This window comes from Sciurus carolinensis, chromosome 3 (genome assembly GCF_902686445.1).
Source record: "Sciurus carolinensis chromosome 3, mSciCar1.2, whole genome shotgun sequence".
Lineage (NCBI taxonomy): Eukaryota > Metazoa > Chordata > Mammalia > Rodentia > Sciuridae > Sciurus > Sciurus carolinensis.
The window spans coordinates 83,594,830-83,616,594 of record NC_062215.1 but is presented as its reverse complement, the minus strand read 5'-3'; the positions used below and the strand labels follow the sequence as shown (position 1 = coordinate 83,616,594).

Sequence of the window (21,765 nt, the reverse complement as noted above, 5' to 3'; positions counted from 1 at the left end):
CACAGGACATTGAGAAATCTAATGGCTAGAATGGAATATCCAAGATTGGGTTTCAGGGCTATTGTGTGTTGTGGGTCAATAATGAAAAATGATTCCTTTGGATTTTAAATCAATGGGCTCTGAAGGAAAATAAATGAATTGAAAAGACCTTAGAATTTGAGAATTTGCTAGTTGCCTCATTTCTACATTTGGATATCCGTCTCAGTTTTGGAGTTATTTGCTGGCATATTACAAAGAAGATTTCAGAATCCTACCATGGGGATCAAGCATACAGAGGTTGGTTCAGTTCTCTTTTATTTCTTGCACATTCAACTACTATATTTTTACCAAGGACATAATGATGAGTATTCGATTCTCAGATTTTTTTCTTTCAAGTAAGTACAAAATTTTATCCAAGGAAAACAATAATAATATACTCCAATCATCCTAAGCATCACCCCACTATGTTCAAATGTGGTCACATTAGCATAAATGTTCATACTATACTAATGTTTAAACATCAAGGAGCTCAAATTTCCCCCATATTTTTCCAGAAGTCACCAAGAATATGTTCCTCCATTTAGAATACTGGCCCTCATGAAAATTCAAGATCACTACTTCTCAAGGACCAACCAATCTACTGCCTTCTTTGCATAGAGTCCCAATCTTCAAGAAGCTAGTCTGTGCTGAGAGGTACCAATGCACTAGGAAAATCCTCAAACAATAAGGGATATGGGAGTTGGGCAACTCCTTCCTTAACCACATTTTCAAATGTGTTCCTTTTAGTATACATGACAATAGAGTGTATTTTTTTAATAACTGTTTTCTTCTTCTATTTCATTTTTTGTGCCAGGGATTGAACCCAGGGGAGCTTAACCACTGAGCAACATTCCCAGTCCTTTTTGTATTTTATTTAGAGACAGGGTCTCCCTAAGTTGTTTAGGCATCTCTAAATTGCTGAGGCTGTTTTGAACTTCAATCCTCTTGCCTCAGCCTCCTGAGCCACTGGGATTATAGGTGTGCACCACCTGCCCAGCTAGTAGAATGTATTTTGACATATTATACACACATGGAGTATAAATTATTCTAATTAGGCTCCCTTTCTTGTGTTTATATATGATGTGGAATTTCACTGGTGGTATATTCATATAAGAACATAGGAACATTTTGTCCAATTCATTCCCCTGTCTTTCCTATATCTTTCCCTCTCCCTTTTCTTCCTTCCCCTTTGTCTAATCCACTGAACTTCTATTCTCCACACCCCACTTTGTTGTGTTTTAGCATCTGCATATTAGAACATTGGACCTTTAGGTTTTGGGATTTGCTTTTTCTCACTTAGCGTAATAGTCTCCAGATCCATCCATTTACTGGAAAAATTCATAAAGCCATTCTTTTTTATGACTGAGTGATATTCCACTGTGTACATATGCCACATTTTCTTTATCCATTCATCTGTTTGTTGAAAGGTCACCTACTTTGGTTCCATAGTTTAGCTATTGTGACTTGAGCTGCTATAAACATTGATGTAACTGTGTTACTGTAATATACTGATTTTAAGTATATACCAAGGAGCGGGATAACTGGGTCAAGTGGTACTTCCATACCAAGTTTTCTGAGGAATCTCCATACTGCTTTCCAGAGTAATCTTAACCACATTTTTAATTACTTGTTCCCTAATGCAGAAGTTTGGCCAGACACTGACAAAATCTAATATGAATAAACTCTTGTAGCTCTTTCCCTAACCCTTTTCATATATATCTATTATGACTTGCTAAATTATCCTACTCTAAAATCCTATTGACTTAAAACAAAAAGTTTATTTTATACCACAAAATATTCTTTGGGGCTTAGCAGGGAAGCTATGTTTTTTGGAGGTGCTCACAGACCAAAGTGGGCAGATTATTTTCCCTGTCAAGTTCTGCTGCTTCTGTGCCAAAGAGAAAAAGAACTATTTAAAGAATTAAATGCTTGACTTAAAAGGCATGCATGACCTTCCACTTGAAACTTACTGGTCATAAAGATTACATAACTTCAGTCAGGGGGTTTAGAAGGTTCATGAAGTAGAGTCCTACCATGTGCCCTAATGGAAGGAGAACCAGAAGTCTTTGGTGGACTTTACTACCACTTTGTTAAAACATTGAAAACCAGTCTCACCAAGATCCTATGCAACTATAACACAAAAGAGTGATAAAAATGTAAGAATACAGCTATGTCGATTATACTGATTTGATGATTATTCAATGTATTCATCCGTCCCACTATACTTAATATAAATTTACATATATGTTGATAAAAAAATCATTAATTCAACTTAATGGGAAAAAATCCTCTTATTGGTATTGTTCTCCACTATTCTCAATCCCTTTCCTTAGACCTAAACCAGGTATCTCTATATAAGACAACTTCTCCAGGAAACTAAAAAACTAAAAAACAACCAACCAAAAAAAAAAAAAAAAAAAAAAAAAATCACACATCTACCATCAACCTTGGGGCATTTGTTCATGCAAAAATATACCTCAGAGTTTCCAGATTCTCTAGGGTCAATAAAAATAATCCAAACTAAACATAATACAATTTGAACTCAGGGAAGACACCTGATTATAACATATTCTTATTTCTAATTGATGTCCACATCGAAGGCTACTTTAAAATCTGATTTTACTCACAAAAACATTTGAGAGGGCTGGGATGTAGCTCAGTTGGTAGAGCGCTTGCCTCCCAAGCATAAGGCCCTGGGTTCAAATCCCCAGCACAGCAATAAATAAATAAATAAATAAATAAATAAATAAATAAATAAATTTGAGAGTAAAGTAAGTCATGTTATTATGTCCATTTGATGGTAGGAAACTATATCACCAAGAGTTTGAGTGGCTTATTTCAGACTACCAAGCTGGTTGATGATAAAGTTTAGTTTACAGTTTTAAAATTCATACTCAAATATTCATTTCTCATGGACCTATTTTAATTCCTTCGCAAAAAACTGGAACAAATGAAATTGTACCCTAAAGGCTGGAGAAAATGTATTTTTGAAAGTTAGATTGTCTTGTTTTAATAATAACTAGTAATGATGAGTGTTTAAAAAGTGAACAGAAGGGGCTGGGGTCGCGGCTCAGTGGTGGAGCACTTATCTGGCATATGTGAGGCCCTGGGTTCCATACTCAGCACCACATATAAATAAATAAAATAATAGATAAAAAAAAAGTGAGTAGAACAGCTTGCTCTTCAATTTCACTGAATTATTGGGAAGATATTACTGTATCTTGGTAATTTGATTAAGTGATCAGTAGATTTATTTAGGGAAGGCAAAACGAGTCTCCTTATTAAGAGCAGATATCATTTTTTATTAATATTTTCATGGACAAATCATAGTTGTATATATTTGGGGGTATAATGTGATATTTTGATATATACATAGAATGTAAAATTATTAGATCAAGCTACTTGACATTTCTATTACATCATTTACCTAATATTTTTTGGCAAGACATTTGAAATTACTCTCTTATTTTGAAATATAAATTATTATTGCCTGTAGCTACCTGCCATGTAATTGGCCTCCAGATTTATTCCTCTTATTCGAAACTTTGTATATTTTTCCCAATAATTGCCCATCATTTTCTCTTCCCCTTTTATGGCCCAGGCTCTGATAACAGTTATTCAGCTCACTACTTCTAAGTGTTCAACTCTTTGAGATTTCACACAGAAGTTAAATGGTACTGTATTTGTCTTTCTGTGTCTGGATTCTTTCACTTGGCATAACATCCTCCAGAATCATCCAGGTTTTCTTACAAATGAAAGAATTCCCCTCTTTTTCAAGGCTGACTGGTAATCCATTGGGTATATACACTACATTTTCTTTATCCACTCATCCATTAATGTACTTAGGCTGCCTCTGAAACTTGGCTATTATGGATAATGTTGTAATGAACATGGACGTGCAGCTATCCCATTTAATTTCTACCTAGTGGTGGGATTGCTAGTTCCTATGGTTACCAGATTTTTAATTTTAAAAATATACTAACTAGAAAACACATATCTAGAAAATTAGGCATATTATAAAATAATACTACTTGATAACAATGAAATGCACATTATAATATCAGTAAATATCATCACAATCCAACCACTCAATTCAAAAATTTACAATCCTTCTTGATTCTTCTATTTTTTGAACTCCCAATTCCATCTAAACTTATTGGAAACTTTCTTAATGTTTCTTTCAAAATATATCAGAACCAACATTTTCTCTCCCTCTGCACAGTTAGTCCATGCTGCTAGCATCTTTTTCATGGAGCACAGAATCATCCTGGAAAATTACTTCCCTACTTCCCTATTTCCTCTCTTGCATCATTTTTCACCCAACAAGAAGAATAATATTTTCTATAAATTTTTTTTATCATGTAATATAATGTACATTCATAAAAGTACATAAAGGATAAATATGCTTAACAAGTACTCTGAGGTAAGTATTCAAGTAATTGTTAATGAGATCTACAAATAGAACATTATCTGAATCCACAAGCATTGGGATAAAACCATTTTTTCTCTCCTTTAGATGGGCTCTTTATCTTGAATTTCACGGTAATCACATTCTTTCTTTGTTTAATGTTCCTCCACAACTAGTACAAATTGTATAACTAAAACATTTTTATAAACCAATTGATATAATTTGGGTTATGTTTATAACTAGGTTTTTCTGATACATTTATCCCTGTTGCCCCGTGTCTAAGTGGTTTTGATACCATTGTTCCAGTTCCCTATTGCTGTACAACAGATTGGTTCCAACTGGAACTTCAAAGTGCTCGGAAATGAAAAATTATTTTATTATGCTTATAGATTCTTTGGGTGCGGAATTCAAACAAGGCACAGTTTGTAGACTGGCCTTTGCTACACAAGTGCTTGGGATTTCAGCTGGAAAAGCTTAGAGTCTGAAACTGGGGTCATCTGAGGTCATCTAGAAGGTCCTTCACTCACATGCCTCATACCCGGGCCAGGATGACACAGCTAAGATTCTAGATCAGTATCATTTCCACCAAAATCTATTGGTCAGAATTGCCACTAGCCCAGATAAATTCAAAAGGAATACACAAGGATACCACATCTTGATTGGAGGCATGTTAAGTAATTTCTGTTTTTTTTCTTTTTTTATTGTAAACAAATGGGATACATGATGTTTCTCTGTTTGTACATGGCGTAAAGGCATACCATTTGTGTAATCATAAATTTACATAGGGTAATGTTGTTTGATTCATTCTGTTATTTTTTTCCCTTCCCCCCCACCCCTCTCACCACTCTTTTCCCTCTATAGAGTCCTTCCTTCCTCCATTCTTGCCCCCCTCCCTAACCCTAGCTCTAACCCTAACACTAACCCCTCCCACCCCCCATTATGTGTCATCATCCACTTATTAGCGATATCATTGGTCCATTGGTTTTTTGAGATTGGCTTATCTCACTTAGCATGATATTCTCCAGTTTCATCCATTTGCCTGCAAATGCCATAATTTTATCATTCTTTATGGCTGAGTAATATTCCATTGTATATATATACCACATTTTCTTTATCCATTTATCAATTGAAGGACATCTGGGTTGGTTCCACAATCTGGCTATTGTGAACTGAGCAGCTATGAACATTGATGTGGCTGTATCTCTGTAATATGCTGATTTTAAGTCCTTTGGGTATAGGCCAAGGAGTGGGATAGCTGGGTCAAATGGTGGTTCCATTCCAAGTTTTCTAAGGAATCTCCACACTGCTTTCCAGAGTGGCTGCACTAATTTGCAACCCCACCAGCAATGTATGAGTGTACCTTTCTCCCCACATCCTCGCCAACACCTGTTGTTGCTTGTATTCTTGATAATCGTCATTCGAATTGGGGTGAGATGGAATCTTAGGGTGGTTTTGATTTGCATTTCTCTTATTACTAGAGATGTTGAACATTTTTCCATATGTTTGTTGATTGCTTGTAGATCTTCTTCTGTGAAGTGTCTATTCATTTCCTTAGCCCATTTGTCGATTGGATTATTTGCATTCTTGGTGTAGAGTTTTTTGAGTTCTTTATAGATTCTGGAGATTAGCACTCTATCTGAAGTATGATTGGCAAAGATTTTCTCCCACTCTGTAGGCTCTTTCTTCACATTGCTGATAGTTTCCTTTGCTGAGAGAAAGCTTTTTAGTTTGAATCTATCCCAGTTATTAATTCTTGCTTTTATTTCTTGTGCTATGGGAGTCTTGTTGAGGAAGTCTGGTCCTAAGCCAACATGTTGAAGCTCTGGACCTACTTTTTCTTCTGTAAGATGCAAGGTCTCTGGTCTGATTCCAAGATCCTTAAACCATTTTGAGTTTAGTTTCGTGCGTGGTGAGAGGTATGGGTTTAGTTTCATTCTGTTGCATATGGATTTCCAATTCTCCCAGCACCATTTGTTGAAGAGGCTATCTTTTCTCTGTTGCATATTTTTGGCCCCTTTGTCTAGTATGAGAAAATTGTATTTATTTGGGTTTGTGTCTGTGTCCTCTATTCTATACCATTGATCCACCTTTCTATTTTGGTACCAATACCATGCCGTTTTTGTTACTATTGCTTTGTAGTAGAGTTAAAGATCTGGTATTGCGATACCCCCTGCTTCACTCTTTCTGCCAAGGATTGCTTTAGCTATTCTGGGTTTTTTATTCTTCCAGATGAATTTCATAATTTCTTGCTCTATTTCTGTAAGGTACATCATTGGGATTTTCATTGGAATTGCATTGAATCTGTATAGCACTTTTGGTAGTATGGCCATTTTGACAATATTAATTCTGCCTATCCAAGAACATGGGAGATCTTTCCATCTTCTAAGGTTTTCTTTAATTTCTTTCTTTAGTGTTCTGTAGTTCTCATTGTAGAGGTCTTTCACCTCTTTTGTGAGATTGATTCCCAAGTATTTTATTTTTTTCGAAGCTATTGTGAATGGGGTAGTTTTCCTGATTTCTCTTTCTGAAGATTCATCGCTTATGCATAAAAATGCCTTAGATTTATGTGCATTGATCTTATATCCCGCTACTTTACTGAATTCACTTATGAGATCTAAAAGTTTTCTGGTGGAATTTCCTGGTTCCTCTAAGTATACAATCATATCATCAGCAAATAGGGATAGTTTGAGTTCTTCTTTTCCTATTCGTATCCCTTTAATTTCTTTGGTTTGTCTAATTGCTCTGGCTAGAGTTTCAAGGACGATATTGAAAAGAAGTGGTGAAAGAGGGCATCCCTGCCTTGTTCCAGTTTTTAGAGGGAATGCTTTCAGTTTTTCACCATTAAGAATGATATTAGGCATGGGCTTAGCATAGATGGCGTTTACAATGTTAAGGAATGTTCCCACTATCCCTATTTTTTCTAGTGTTTTGAGCATGAAGGGGTGCTGTATTTTATCAAATGCTTTTTCTGCATCTATTGAAATAATCATGTGATCCTTGACTTTAAGTCTATTGATATGGTGAATGACATTTATTGATTTCCTGATGTTGAACCAACCTTGCATCCCTGGGATGAAACCCACTTGATCATGGTGCACTATCTTTTTAATATGTTTTTGTATGCGATTTGCTAAAATTTTGTGGAGAATTTTTGCGTTGATGTTCATTAAGGATATTGGTCTGAAATTTTCTTTCCTCGATGTGTCTCTGTCTGGTTTAGGTATCACGGTAATATTGACTTCATAGAATGAGTTTGGGAGGGTTCCCTCCTCTTCTATTTTATGGAATACTTTGAGAAGTATTGGAATGAGCTCTTCTTTAAAGGTTTTGTAGAACTCGGCTGAGAACCCATCTGGTCCTGGACTTTTCTTTGTTGGTAGTCTTTTGATGACTTCTTCTATTTCATTACTTGAAATTGGTCTATTTAAATTGTGTATGTCCTCCTCGTTCAGTTTACGCAATTCATATGTCTCTAGAAACCTGTTGATGTCTTTGAAATTTTCTATTTTGTTGGAGTATAGATTTTCAAAATAGCTTCTAATTATGTTTTGTATTTCAGTCGTGTCTGTTGTGATATTTCCTTGTTCATTCCGAATTTTAGTGATTTGGGTTTTCTCTCGTCTTCTCTTTGTTAGTGTGGCTAAAGGTTTATCAATTTTGTTTATTTTTTCGAAGAACCAACTATTTATTTTGTCAATTTTTTGTATTGTTTCTTTTGTTTGAATTTCGTTGATTTCAGCTCTCAGTTTAACTATTTCCTGTCTTCTACTACTTTTGGTGTTGGTCTGTTCTTTTTCTAGGGCTTTGAGCTGTAGTGTTAGGTCGTTTATTTTTTGAGTTTTACTTCTTTTATTAAATGTGCTCCATGAAATAAATCTTCCTCTAAGTACTGCTTTCATAGTGTCCCAGAGATTTTGATATGATGTTTCTTTGTTCTCGTTTACCTCTAAGAATTTTTTAATTTCCTTCCTAATATCTTCTGTTATCCATTCATCATATAATAGCATATTGTTTAATCTCCAGGTGTTGGAGTAGTTTCTGTTTTTTATTCTTTCATTAATTTGTTACTTCAATCCATTATGATCTGATAGAATACAAGGTAGTGTCTCTATCTTCTTGTATTTGCTGACATTAGCTTTGTGGCATAACATATGGTCTATTTTAGAGAAGGATCCATGTGCTGCTGAGAAGAAAGTGTATTCGCTCTTGGTTGGATGGTATATTCTATAAATATCTGTTAAGTCTAAATTATTGATTGTGTTATTGAGATCTATGGTTTCTTTCTTCAATTTTTGTTTGGAAGATCTGTCCAGTGGTGAAAGAGGCGTGTTAAAATCACCTAGTATTATTGTGTTATGGTCTATTTGGTTTCTAAAATTGAGAAGGATTTGTTTAACATACATGGATGAGCCACTGTTTGGGGCATAGATGTTTATGATTGTTATATCTTGCTGATTTATGCTTCCCTTAAGCAGTATGAAATGTCCTTCTTTATCCCTTCTGACTAACATTGACTTGAAGTCCACATTATCTGAAATGAGGATGGATACTCCAGCTTTTTTGCTGAGTCCATGTGCATGGTATGTTTTTCCCCATCCTTTCACCTTTAGTCTATGGGTATCTCTTTCTATGAGGTGAGTCTCTTGCAGGCAACATATTGTTGGATCTTTCTTTTTAATCCAATCTGCCAGTCTATGTCTTTTGATTGATGAATTCAGGCCATTAACATGCAGGGTTATTATTGAGATATGATTTGTATTCCCGGTCATTTGGTTCATATTTAAAATTTTATTTATTTATTTATTTATTTTTTGACACATCTTGGTTCCTCCTTTATTTGACAGTTCCTTTAGGGTAATTCCTCCCTTTGCTGATATTCTTCTTTGTTTTTTATCTCTTCCTCATGAAATATTTTGCTGAGAATGTTCTGTAAAGCTGGCTTTCTTTTTGTAAATTCTTTTAGCCTTTGTTTATCATGGAATGATTTTATTTCATCGTCAAATTTGAAGGTAAGTTTTGCTGGGTATAAGATTCTTGGTTGGCATCCATTTTCTTTCAGAGCTTGAAAAATGTTGTTACAGGCCCTTCTAGCTTTTAGGGTCTGGATTGAAAAATCTGCTGATATCCGTATTGGTTTCCCCCTGAATGTAATTTGGTTCTTTTCTCTCGCGGCCTTTAAAATTCTGTCTTTATTTTGTATGTTAGGTATTTTCATGATAATGTGCCTTGGTGTGGGTCTGTTGTAATTTTGTGTGTTTGGAGTCCTATAAGCCTCTTGGACTTGATTTTCCATTTCATTCTTCAGATTTGGGTAGTTTTCTGATATTATTTCATTGAATGGATTATTCATTCCTTTGGTTTGTTTCTCTAAGCCTTCCTCAATCCCAATAATTCTCAAATTTGGCCTTTTCATGATATCCCGTAGTTCTTGCAGATTCTGTTCATGATTTCTTACCATCTTCTCTGTTTGTTCAACTTTGCTTTCGAGGTTAAATATTTTTTCTTCAATATCTGAAGTTCTGTCTTCCAGGTGTTCTATGCTATTGGTTATGCTTTCTATGGAGTTCTTAATTTGGTTTATTGTTTCCTTCATTTCAAGGATTTCTGTTTGTTTTTTTTTCAATATCTCTAACTCTTTATTGAAATGATCTTTTGCTTCCTGAATTTGCTCTGTTAACTGTCGATTGGTGCGATCATTCAATGCCTGCATTTGCTCTTTCATCTCATCGTTTGCTTCCCTAATCATTTTAATTATGTACATTCTGAACTCCCTTTCTGTCATTTCTTCTGCCATGCTGTCGTTGGATTTTATTGATGTAACATCTAGATTTTTTAGGGGCATTTTCTTCCCTTGTTTTCTCATATTGTTCAGGAATCAGTGGGTCATTAAGATATTGCAGATTTCCTCTATCAACTTATAATGTCCCTGAAGATTTCTAGTATATCCCCTCTTATCCTTCAGTAGCCTGAAGTATTGGAGGAAGTTGATAATGCAGAGCTCCACGATGAAGCTGCCTCTCTAGGGGTGGTGACCCTCAGGTGGCATATATTCCCTGCTAGTGGGCAGAGGTGCCTCCACTTGTTGACCAATGGTCATCCAACGGGGAACTAGGCTGCAGGATGAGGCAAGGCCTGTTTGTGCCTGTGTCTCTGGTTTTACCGTCCTTGTGGGAAAACCTCACCCGGCAAGGAAGACTCACTCGGTGGGGAGGTCTCGCTGGTCAGTTCCCCTCCTACAGGTTCCCCTCGATCTACAACTACCGCCTGGGCTGGGCTGTCTTCCTCTGCAACGTTCCCAGGGCCCGGACCTACCTCCTGGGCCTGGGAGCCTCACCCTTCGCAGGCGAGTCTCCTTAGGCTGCCTCTCCCAGAGAATCTGCCCGCAGTCCTGGAAACTTCACTCCGCCCCTAGGCATGTCTAGGTGCGGCTCTTCCAGCAAGAAGCCACCTAGCTCCTGGGACCCTGCTCTGCACCTAATCGCCTGGCTATGCGGCCCCTCCTCTGAGCCGCCACCTGGAGCCCCGTACAATAGCTCTGATACCCAGAGACCCGCCACACACCTCCTCCTCCGGACAGCGGCCGGTTTCCGACGCAGTCACTAGGAGTCCAAGCAACTCACTTCGCGTCTCCTCCTCCCACCAACCGCTCGTAGCCCTAGGCAGTCACTCCAAGTCCAAGTGACCCACACTGTTCCTCCTCCTCCTCCTCGGGGTAGCCCCCCCGGTTTTCAGGAGCGGTGGCTCCGAGTCCAAGTGACCCACCACAACCTCCAGGCAGGCCACCAGTGTTCAGGAGCGGTCGCTTTTAGTCCAATCAACTCACCACTCACCTCCTCCTCTGGCAACCGCCTGTGGCTCTGATGCAGTCACTCCTAGGTCAAGTGACCCACTGCGCTTCTCCTCTTCCTCCGGGCAACCCCCCGGTGTTCAGAAGCAGTCGTTCTGGGTCTAAACAGCTCGCCACGCAGCTCCTCCTCAGGCAGTCGCCCAGAGCCCCAGTGGTTGCTCCGAGTCCAAGCGCCGTGCTCTCTGGTTATGTTTTAAACAATATATTATCCATCATATGAATATACTATAATTTACATATCCATTCTACTTTTGATAGATTTTGGATTTGCTTCTAGTGTGGAAAATTTCAAACTATACTCCCATAAACATTCTTTCAGTGTTCTCTAGTACGTGTCAGCATAAACTTCTAGAAGAAATACACATACGAATAGAATTGTTAGGTCTTCAAGTTTGCAATATTCAATTTACTAGATACATTCAATGTGTTTATTGAAATGATTGCATGAATTTACACTGTCCCCAAGCATAAAATGGGAACACTCTTGCCTATATAGAGTGCTTGCTTCAAAATATAAGACTTTTAGTTTAACAACATATGAAAATTCCAACAGTATTTGAAACAGAAATAAACCCTTTGCCATGGTCTACAGGGCTATAGACCCAATCTCTGCACTTCTCTGTGTCCTCTTCCTTATTTTGCCATGAAGAACCAGCCCTTGGAGCCTTCTTTCTAGTCCTAAAACAAAAGAAGCTTGTTCCCTATCTAGGACATTGCTTCTGCCATTTTTCTCTGCCTGGCAAACTCACTTCCCCCAAGTCAAATCTTTGTTCTCCTCAGAAAGAACTTGTGTGATTTCCAGTCTACACTGCATGACAGTTCCCACCCCTAGTTTCTTCCTTCACTGCTATTCTATTTTCATCAGATCACACTTACCACATAAACTCATTTTTCTTAAATGCTTATTTATTTAGAGTATCTCAAACCCCTAGAATCCACAGTGACTTGAAATGTGTTAGAGACTGTTCTTTGAATTAATTAATTTTAATTTTAAATATTTAAATAATTGTTTGAGTAAACTCACTGAGATGCCTGACAAGAGGAGTTACGTTTTATATTCTTCATATGTATGAATTTATGCCTAGCACAGTGGTCTAGACGAGGAGATAGTCATAGTAATTGTTTGAATAATGTAATGAATATTAAGGTTAAAATGGAATAAAGTCTCATAGCCCAGATTGGCTCTCAAAGTTTTAAACTGAATTAGTAACATGGGTTCTGAGATTTCAGTACGAACTCTGTCCATTTCTGAATATAAGAAGGGCAATTTAGAGGTTATAACCCACCAGACTGCCATCATTGTTGATTTTCCTCTTTTAATTCTTCCATTTCCTGCTATTGTTTATCTCCCTTCATCCTTTGACAGGTCAAGCTCAGACTTCTTCTGCAAGTTATTAATATGCGGCAATTCAACTCCAATATTTTTGAAGTCTTGATAAAAGCAGCAAATGGTAGAAAAAGTGTCTCAACAAGGCAGTGAACATCTCTCTCTTTTGCAATAACTGAATACTTGAAAAAGATTTTGATTTTGTTGTCTGATGCTATGTGACAATCTAGTGAAAGGGTCACTTAATTATGTGAATTTGAGAGTTCTGAGATGAAGCTGTGTGAGAAGATTTGTATGAAGAAACTGATTCACCCTGAGAAAGATATAACCAGCTTCCTTAGTGAATAGCAGTCACATTTCAGTTAGAGCACATCCTTCAGTGTGGTGAGTCTCAAAGTTTAGCTGCAACATAACTTGCTGGTCCCCACACTCAGAGTTTATTCAGTAAGTTTGGAGTGAGACTTGAGAATTTGCATTTCTATCAGATTCCCTGTTGGTGCTCATGCTACTGGTCTGGGTGCCACTCTCAGAACCACTGCTTTAGAACAGGCTGCCCTTTCATCCTTGCCTCGGATTCTTGCTTGTTGATCTTCCCCTCAGACTTCAAAGGCTTATATGCAAAAAATTCAGTTTTGCCTGCACTCTCAAACTCTTGAGCATGGCTCCATATCTCTAAATGATCAGTAGGTATTTCCAACTGGATGCAGTTTTGAGAGTTTAGACTTAGTAACCTGAAGTCCGCCCATAGCCCTTTCTTCCATATTCTAATAAATGATACATTTTTTGTTTCTCAATTTAACAAGAATTAAATGCTTTTCCACCTGCTTTACTTCCTCTTACTATTTAGTTTTGATGAATTTTAATATCATAAGTCCAAAGAGTGATTTTTTAGGTAAGTAGCTACAGATGACATTTATTATTACAGACAAAATACCTACAACCGCCTTTCCTGAATTCCGGTTCACAGATAAACTCTTGGTGGTCTTGGTAGAGCAAAGTTTAAAATGAAGCAACTACTTCCAAGTTTAAAACAACAAATGATAAATTGTGAGGGCGGTGCCCAAGAATCAGTATTTTTAATAAAGAAGGCTTGGGCCTAGAGTTTCAAATCACTGAATAAGATAATGGTTAGGATATATTAATGCCTCTTGCTCATATCTTGCTTTAAGAACTCAGTCAAAAGCTACATTTTCCGGCAATATCAATATTTGCAACTCTTCTTTTTCCGACAACCCTTGGTGTGTGTGCAAATAGATGTTAGTTTTATGTCGCTGTGTTAGTGTGATTTTCTTCATTCCCTGCTGATACCCACTTTGGGACTCTGCATGCAAAATGCCTGGATAATGATGTGACTTAGACAAGGGTCCTCACCTCTGGTTTCCCTCTGAGTCTCTTCTGCTAGCATTCTTCAAGTTTGCCAGAAGAGTTTATTCATGCAATTGATCTTATCTTTATTTGTCAATGAAACTAGCCCTGAAGTTTTCCCCAGAAGATTCTTCTGACAACACAGATCCACAACAGAAAGGGCACCATGTTAAAAATAGAATAGATAATATTTTCCAGGCAAGATGATTGCCATGGTCTGTTACATCTTTCTCAGCCTTGGGTCTCTCTTTTGGGTTCTTTTCTCACAGAATATGCTTCTAAGGCAAAATGCAGGAAGAAAAACAGTCAAATGTTCTGAGGCTTTTGTTAACATTCCATGGAGTAGGAAAGGTTGGGAGGAGAATCAGTGCCTCTCCACCCCAATAACAACAACAACACAATAGAATCTCATGTTCAGATTTCAAATGATCGCAGTGGGTGAAGCAGAAATCCCATAGATAATATAATTTACAGTGAGTGGCAACATTTCAAAAAATTTAACATGGTGAGAAAGGAGCGATCTCAGGGAATGAAAGACTGTGAACAGTCTAGGTGTTTATTTAATATCTTCATTGTCCATGGGCACACATTTCTCTTGAATCACACTTTGATTATCACCAACACTTCTGCCAACACAAGCTTTGCTGCTGCCTCCACCACCATCATCCCTTCCACCAGGAAAATAACTTCCAGTTCCACCCCCACTACCTTCCCTACCTCCAATGCTGCCCCAGTATCACCCCTCACCCACCATCACTCTCTTCCAGTTCCTCCCTGATCTCCTTCCAAACCTCATTCTGAGGAAAGTCTTTCATTAACAATAGCGTGTGAATGACTCATGAACTCCCATCCTAGTGCTATGTACAACAGGGCAGAAGAGATCTAATGTTTTTTCCTGGACCCACACGAGTGAGTCATAGTTCTCATTTTCCTCCAGCCAGGTTTTCAAAGAACAAAAGTTCTCAGTAGGAGAGGGTGTCTTGGAGACTTAGTCCATCCCCTGAGGGAGCCGTTCAGGGCAACACTCAGCTATTCTCTGGACTGCCTGTTTTTCTATGAAGGTTTCCAAACTGAAACCTGTTTAAAATAAAATCAAATTCTCTGTAGAGGAGCAATATCAAAGGATGTTTCTTTTGCCTGCAGGTAGCGCCTACTTGTAATTTTAAAATATGTTATAGAAAACGTGTAAATTTACACAATCTGCGAGGTTGGTTTTGCAGGCCCAGTGGTCAGCACAGATGGAAACGGAAGTTAGAAAGACTCAAAACCTTGGTTTTATTTATTTTTAAAACTCCAGTTTTTCTGAAATGTTTGTGTGTATCTTTATTAAAGAATCATGGAAAATAAATAACAGGAAGCATCCGCGTCTTCATTCTCTAATCCTACATCTTCCTCCTTCACTCACTTCCATGCCCACAGTTTTTAAGAGATTTTTTTTTTTTTCTGGTGTAAACATTCCAAATGAAAAACTGAGTGACTGTCACAGAAATGAAATGAAAAAAGTTCACAGTCCTGCTCTCTCAAATATATGGTTTTGGGGTTATATAGGCCAGATCTCTAGTTTATAGTACAAAGAAATGTTTGCTTGACTGATGCCCAAGGGAAGAAAGCTGCTGGTATTATTCCAGTTTCTTAGGGAGCTGTGGCTCCCCTGAGCATCGGTGTTGAGTTATGTTCATGCAGCATGTAGCTTCTAGCATGCTGTCCATATCAAATCCATCCTCATGGAAGCTGATTTCCATAAAGGAAGCTACTCACCCAGATTTTTCCTACTATGTGTCATAATCATGATTCACATAGTCTGGATTCTTTGGATTTCTTGAAACAAAAAATATGTTAATAATGAAGTAAAGAACACTCTGGGTTGACAGTGGCACGCAATTTACAATAAAGAGTCATACACAAAATGCATGTAGAAATAGAAAGGACGGGATTATACCATTTTGGGGATATTTGATTTTTATTCCTATCTGAAGCACAAGCTAGATATGTGAACTCTGATGAGTTGTCCTCTTTTAAGTTTCATTTTCTTAACCTTTAAAGTGGGAATAAAAATATCTGAATTATACACAATATTTGCAAAATACTGGGATTCATGCATAACAAGTAAATAGTATCTCTACATACTTTAAATTATTCTCTGAGCCTTCAGTTTCTTTTCAGCAACTCTGCCTGAGAAACAGGTATTACTCCTAGGATCTGCTACACTATCTGATCTCTGTTTCATTCGTTGCTTCAAAACCATTATTCTTCTTCATTCTGGTTTTGAGTCTTTGTGAAAGACATGCCTGCCTGGTTCTATGACATTTTGTATCTTTAATTCACACACTTATTTTCACCACCATCTTTGACAGGAGTGTTATGTTTTTTGGATTAATGACTTTTTTCACCATACAGTTCTGGGGTGGAAAGAGAAAAAAACATGTTTAATAGGAAGTTATTTTCTTGTTTTGGAGCTATAACTGAATACAGATTTCTCATCAGGAATATGGCTTCCATGACACTTCTTGTATTGCCTAGAAATAATCAGTGGGGAGAAGGGAGTCATGTTAAATGATATCATGACAAATATTCTGTGACTTACACTGGCATGCATGCATAAGCACATACCTGCACATGGATGCACACACACACACACACACACATACACACACACACACACACACATATACCATGAATTGGTTATTAACTTAATATTCTAAAACTCTTATTTTTTTTCTTAATTTGGTTAATCAGATGAGCAAAATTTATTGAATGCTTATGTTTATCATCATTTTACTAGGCATTATGATGGATAAAAATAAAATATTAAGGCATACTGCCTTTAATAAACTTACTATCTTTGAGGGAACAAGATAAAACAATCTGATGATAATTAAAAATCAGTTATGGTTTGGGGTTGCAGGTATATGTAAGTGGTAGAGCACATGTGTAGCACGTGTGAAGTCCTGGATCCAATCACCAGCAACATGCAGACAAAAATCAATTGTGAATTGGAATAATGATTTTCATTGACAAAAGTTTTGAGAAGATGACTATTAGTTAGTGTATTTCTCTCTTTGTTAAAGAGAATTGTTGATGTTTGGAGTCTTTTCACAATGAGAAACTAGACGGGACTTTTATTCCTCTTTTGTTTATATCTTATTTCTTTATCTTTCTGAATGTCTCTCCAGTTTTATTTCTTTCCTCTAGAGCAGAGTTGCACAAATGTTATATATTATTTAACATATTTGAACAGCCTCATTTTAAAAAGTGAAAGTAGGTAAGTGGAATGAATTTTAATGATATATTTTATGTAATCCTTTATATTCAAAATACTATCATTTCAACATGTTATATGAGCACAATTTAGGTGTTTGACAGGCACATGTGGGTAGTTTCAGATAAGGCAGTTCTCAAGGATCACCACCGGATGGTCACAGGAACCCCTGAGCATCTCATCTCTTATGGTTTTGCAATGCTGATTCCTTTGGAGGGTCTTGGATTTTGTGTCATAGATTCTTACTTTCTTCTCTCTACAGTGGTCCAGCCTAGGATCCTCATAGCTCTCAACTCTTCCTTCCTTCTTCTTTCCTTCCTCCAGTTGCTGTTGCTACTGCCCAGTTGAAAATGAGGGCAGTGCCAACCTTGGAGCATGTGGATTAATATGGTCTGCCATAGTCCACGCCCCACATAGGGATGGTGCTGGCAGGAGTAGGGTGAAAGAGTAAGGACAAGGGAGAGAACGTGACATGAGCATTTTTAATCCCATCCATAATTTTATTTACATTTTTGTATACAAGTCAGGGTATATTCTATTTTGGTACTTCACTCAGAATTAGTGAATTTCAGATGGTCATTTATTCTGAAAACATCACCTCAGAATCTAAATCATTCTCAGGACTTAGCCAAACATCATCTTAACAGTACAGGCAGGAGGTGGTAATATTTTCTAGAGTATCTGTTACACACTGGCCTGGAGTTTGGAGATGGCACAAAGATGAAACTTTTCAAAATCATTTGTGTCTGGGTTGAGTCTGTCTTCAGAACAGAAGGGTACCCTTACACCTGGTATGTTTTTCACTCAACGTTTTGCACTTCTTTAATTGCTTTTCAGAGAAGTTAGTACCTAAATGAGTGAAGTGAATAGTGACAATTATTTCATAATCCGGGCAAAACTGCCTAATGTTTGACCACCTAATACTGGAATTTCAGGCATCACTAAACAACACAGAAGATGCATTCAGAAGAACAAGTTGTTTTTCTATTTCACCAATCATATCATTACTCTATCTGCGAACAATCTGTGCACAGGCTCCTGTACCAAGAACCAACTATTGGGAGTGAAATGCCTTTCATTTCTCAGGTAGCTGCCAGTCTCTTGAAACACAATTTATTTTCTTTTTTTCTGGACAAACTTCTTTTTAACTTTTCTCATCTCTAAAATGAGGTAAATAGTTTTATCTACCAAGATATTTGTTGGAAAAAAGAGATAAAAAAGCTATTTATGAAAATAGATCTCAATTGTATTTAGTACTTTAAAAGCAAACAGTTAGAATAAAGGTCAAAAACTATCTTCACTCCCCATGTGGAAAAAAGTCAACTCTGCTTATCACAGTCTTGACCCTGCACACTAAGAACATCATCCTGGACCACTCTTCACCTTGGAGGCCAAGTCATACTGCCCTGAAGCCCCACTTTGGCCCTTCATCTTTGGAATATTCTTTCCTAAGACTAAAGTAAACAACCTCTTCCTATAAAAGTTCAGACAGGAAAGGTTTTTCACCTTAATGAGCATGACTCTATTCCCCTGTCTCAATAAAACTTTATTTACAAAAACTGGTAGTAGGCTGGATTTGGTACATAGATCACCAAATTTTCTGCTCCCTGTCCTAGACTTTCCATAATAGATATTTCTAGTAATTGTGGTGTCAGATCAAGTAGATCTGAGGTCTTCCTTGACTGTTTTATTCAAAGTCTCCTTGTATCATGCCTTTATTGTTTTGTTCTATTTTATTGTCTTCCTAGTGTTTATTTACATCTTAAATGATCCAAGTAATTTGTTTGTTTACTGATTTATCATACACATGAATTTTCTGGACTATTATAATCATAGTCCCCAGAGGGATGATCTGGAACAAAAATAGTTTATAGGAGATAATTAATTTGTTTCATACCTAAATAAAATAATTTTCTCAAAGAAATAAAATTGTAGATAAAAAATTCCAAATTTTAGTGATAGAAAATCAAACTCCTTTGGGGGCAACCAGGGGCACACAAAGATCAAGAACTCCTGCAAATTGTGAATTTTGTTCCATGTATTCTCTTCCAAACAACATTTCTAAAAGCCAGGCCATATGAAACAAAGTAATTTTTTTTTTTTTTTGGCCAATATCTGGGTACAATATGAACTGTGAATCTTTTTTTTCTGGCTATAAAATAAACTGATCCATATAGTCCAGACCAAAAGTATAAATAATTCTAGTTCATTAGTAGGCTGTGTGCTCTGAAATGCACATTTTGTAAGAGTAGCCAGTCCATTCCCTATGCAATCAATCAGCATTCTCAATCAAATGCCAATTCCATGTCATTGCAATGGATATCTATCAAGGGCACTAGCAAAATGAGAAAGCCTTTGGCTTCGCTATCAACAAGACTTATTACTTAACGGGAAATAGACAAAGATCAGATGCATATTGATAAGGGTACATCAGTCAGTGTCCTGGCAAGAACAAACAGTTCACACCACAGGATTTAACCTAAAATGTTAGTGAAATCATGACAGTACACAGATGACAATGAGGCTAAGAGAAGCATTTGAAAAATGTGATGCACTCCACACTAGCAACAGTATAAAGCCATTCCAGCCCTTAGGCCAGAAGAATAAGGGAAGCAAATTATGTTTCCAGCATCCAGTGAGAGCTGAGAACTGGAGGTTTCAGCCAAAAACAGCCCTGACATTAAGCAATGTGGCTCTCACTAGACTCTAGCAAGACAACCTTTCCATTCTTCTACTCTGCCTGACTGAACAGTTAGAGGGAATGAAAGCTGGCTTACGGATCCCAAAAAAGCCAGACTTTGTGGAGCTGAGAAATGAACCTGGCATTAGGAGGTGGGGAAAGCAAAGGTAAAATAAGTAAGAGTAAGTAAGAGTAGGTAAGCCAAGGGTAGGTAAGCCAAGTGTAGGTGAGCCAAGGGTAGGTGAGCCAAGAGTAGGTGAGTCAAGGGTTGGTGAGTCAAGGCTGCATCTTGGAAATCTGCATTTACCCTACTGATTTTAATACTTCACAATATGGGATTTAAACAGAAAATAAGGACCAAAGAAGATTTTAGAGGTGTCTATTTTTAATATGTAAGGAAGTCAAGTCAAAAGAGTTCCAGAACTACTGGCAGAGTTGATCAAACTCAAGTTAATCCTATGATACCAGACAGAGATTTGAGGGGTTAGAAAGTGCTTTTCTGTCCTGCTGCCTAGGGAGGAAACACCCAGAATTGAAGATAATCCTTTGCTTAAGACAAAGAAACCATAGAATAAATTTTCCCATCATCAAAAATATTGCAGGCTCATTATTGTCTAAAAAAGAAAAAGGGAAAGAAAATACTTAAACATATGCTTTCTATCCACTGGTCAGAGGTCTGACATATTCCTTGTAATGAAGGTTAATCACTTGCAAGCAATAATTCTTCTTCTTCTATTATTAGTCAAGATGAAATCTCTTTTTACCCTGCCAAAAACAACAATTATAAAACCAGGACCTTTTACAGGCTGTATTATAGATCTTTGAAACTGGTATCTTAGGATTGTACTCTCTAAAAGAAGATCTCTTTGCTCTGACATCTACTGGAATGAATTTGATTTTGATAATGGCCCCTCTCCTTTACAGACTGTATGATGCTACAGCATACATATCATGCTACTCCTAAGAGGCCTTTCTACCACATGCACCCATCCTTCTCATTCCCTAGTGAGAAGCCTTCCTTACTCAGTTGAAGTATAAAGTGTTGACCAAATTTCTTCAAGTAACTCAATTTCGAACCCTCATTATCAAGTGATCATCCCAAATAACTAGTTGCTTTTGTGAATTGATTTCATGACCTTTTGCCTAATCTTGTTACATAGTCTTGGTTGGTCCAGGTAGCTAATGGAAGGAAGGAAATGGAATGCTGGGCATTTCCTTAGGTGATTTCAGGAGCACAACTCAATACCAAGGTGATTATCCTTTGTGATTTTTACAGTTATCTTCAAGCGATCCAAGCAACTTGTTTTGTGATTCCCTCATGGTTGTTCTGATTAAGTTCTCTTTCATGAAGAAGGTCAGAAGAAACAGGAACCTGTATGAAATAATTTCAACAGCTATCCCTTTGAAATTCAGGTCGATTTCAATGCTATTCTGGTCGAGCTACTAACAAACTTTGAGGCCTCCAACAACCCTCTGAGGTCCTCAGTATTCTCATCTATAAATGAGACGGATGGGCTAAGTGGTCCTTGGAGCCCTCTACAATTCTACAGATTGATTATGAGTCTATTGCATCCCTGGAAATATCATAAAAATTAAAAATAAAACTGATTGAATTGAAAATGGTCCAACACTTACAAAGAAATATTTGACATTGTAATCAGGAACTCACATGAGTTAGTCTTTTGGCTTTTTAATTTTTGAAGCAGATGTTTGATTGCTTGTTTAAAGCCTATATAAAAAGCCCAGCCCAGCCTTGTGAAAGCTCAAAATATTCTTAAGCAGAGATGTCAATTACATAATTTCCTAGACCTGACAGTTTGGTTGAAATTCACTCATGGCATATTTAAAAGCCTTTTTCTTT

At 37.2% G+C, this 21,765-nt stretch overlaps 1 protein-coding gene and 1 non-coding gene across 2 annotated transcripts in view; both read left to right on the top strand.

The window, feature by feature from the left end:
• Positions 1 to 21,765, top strand: part of Dpp10 (dipeptidyl peptidase like 10) — a 1,299,115-nt gene that overhangs the window by 360,033 nt on the left and 917,317 nt on the right. The gene's annotated exons all lie outside the window — the stretch shown is intronic.
• Positions 2,662 to 2,736, top strand: Trnag-ccc (transfer RNA glycine (anticodon CCC)). The gene has a single exon. It is a non-coding gene; the product is annotated as a tRNA-Gly (tRNA).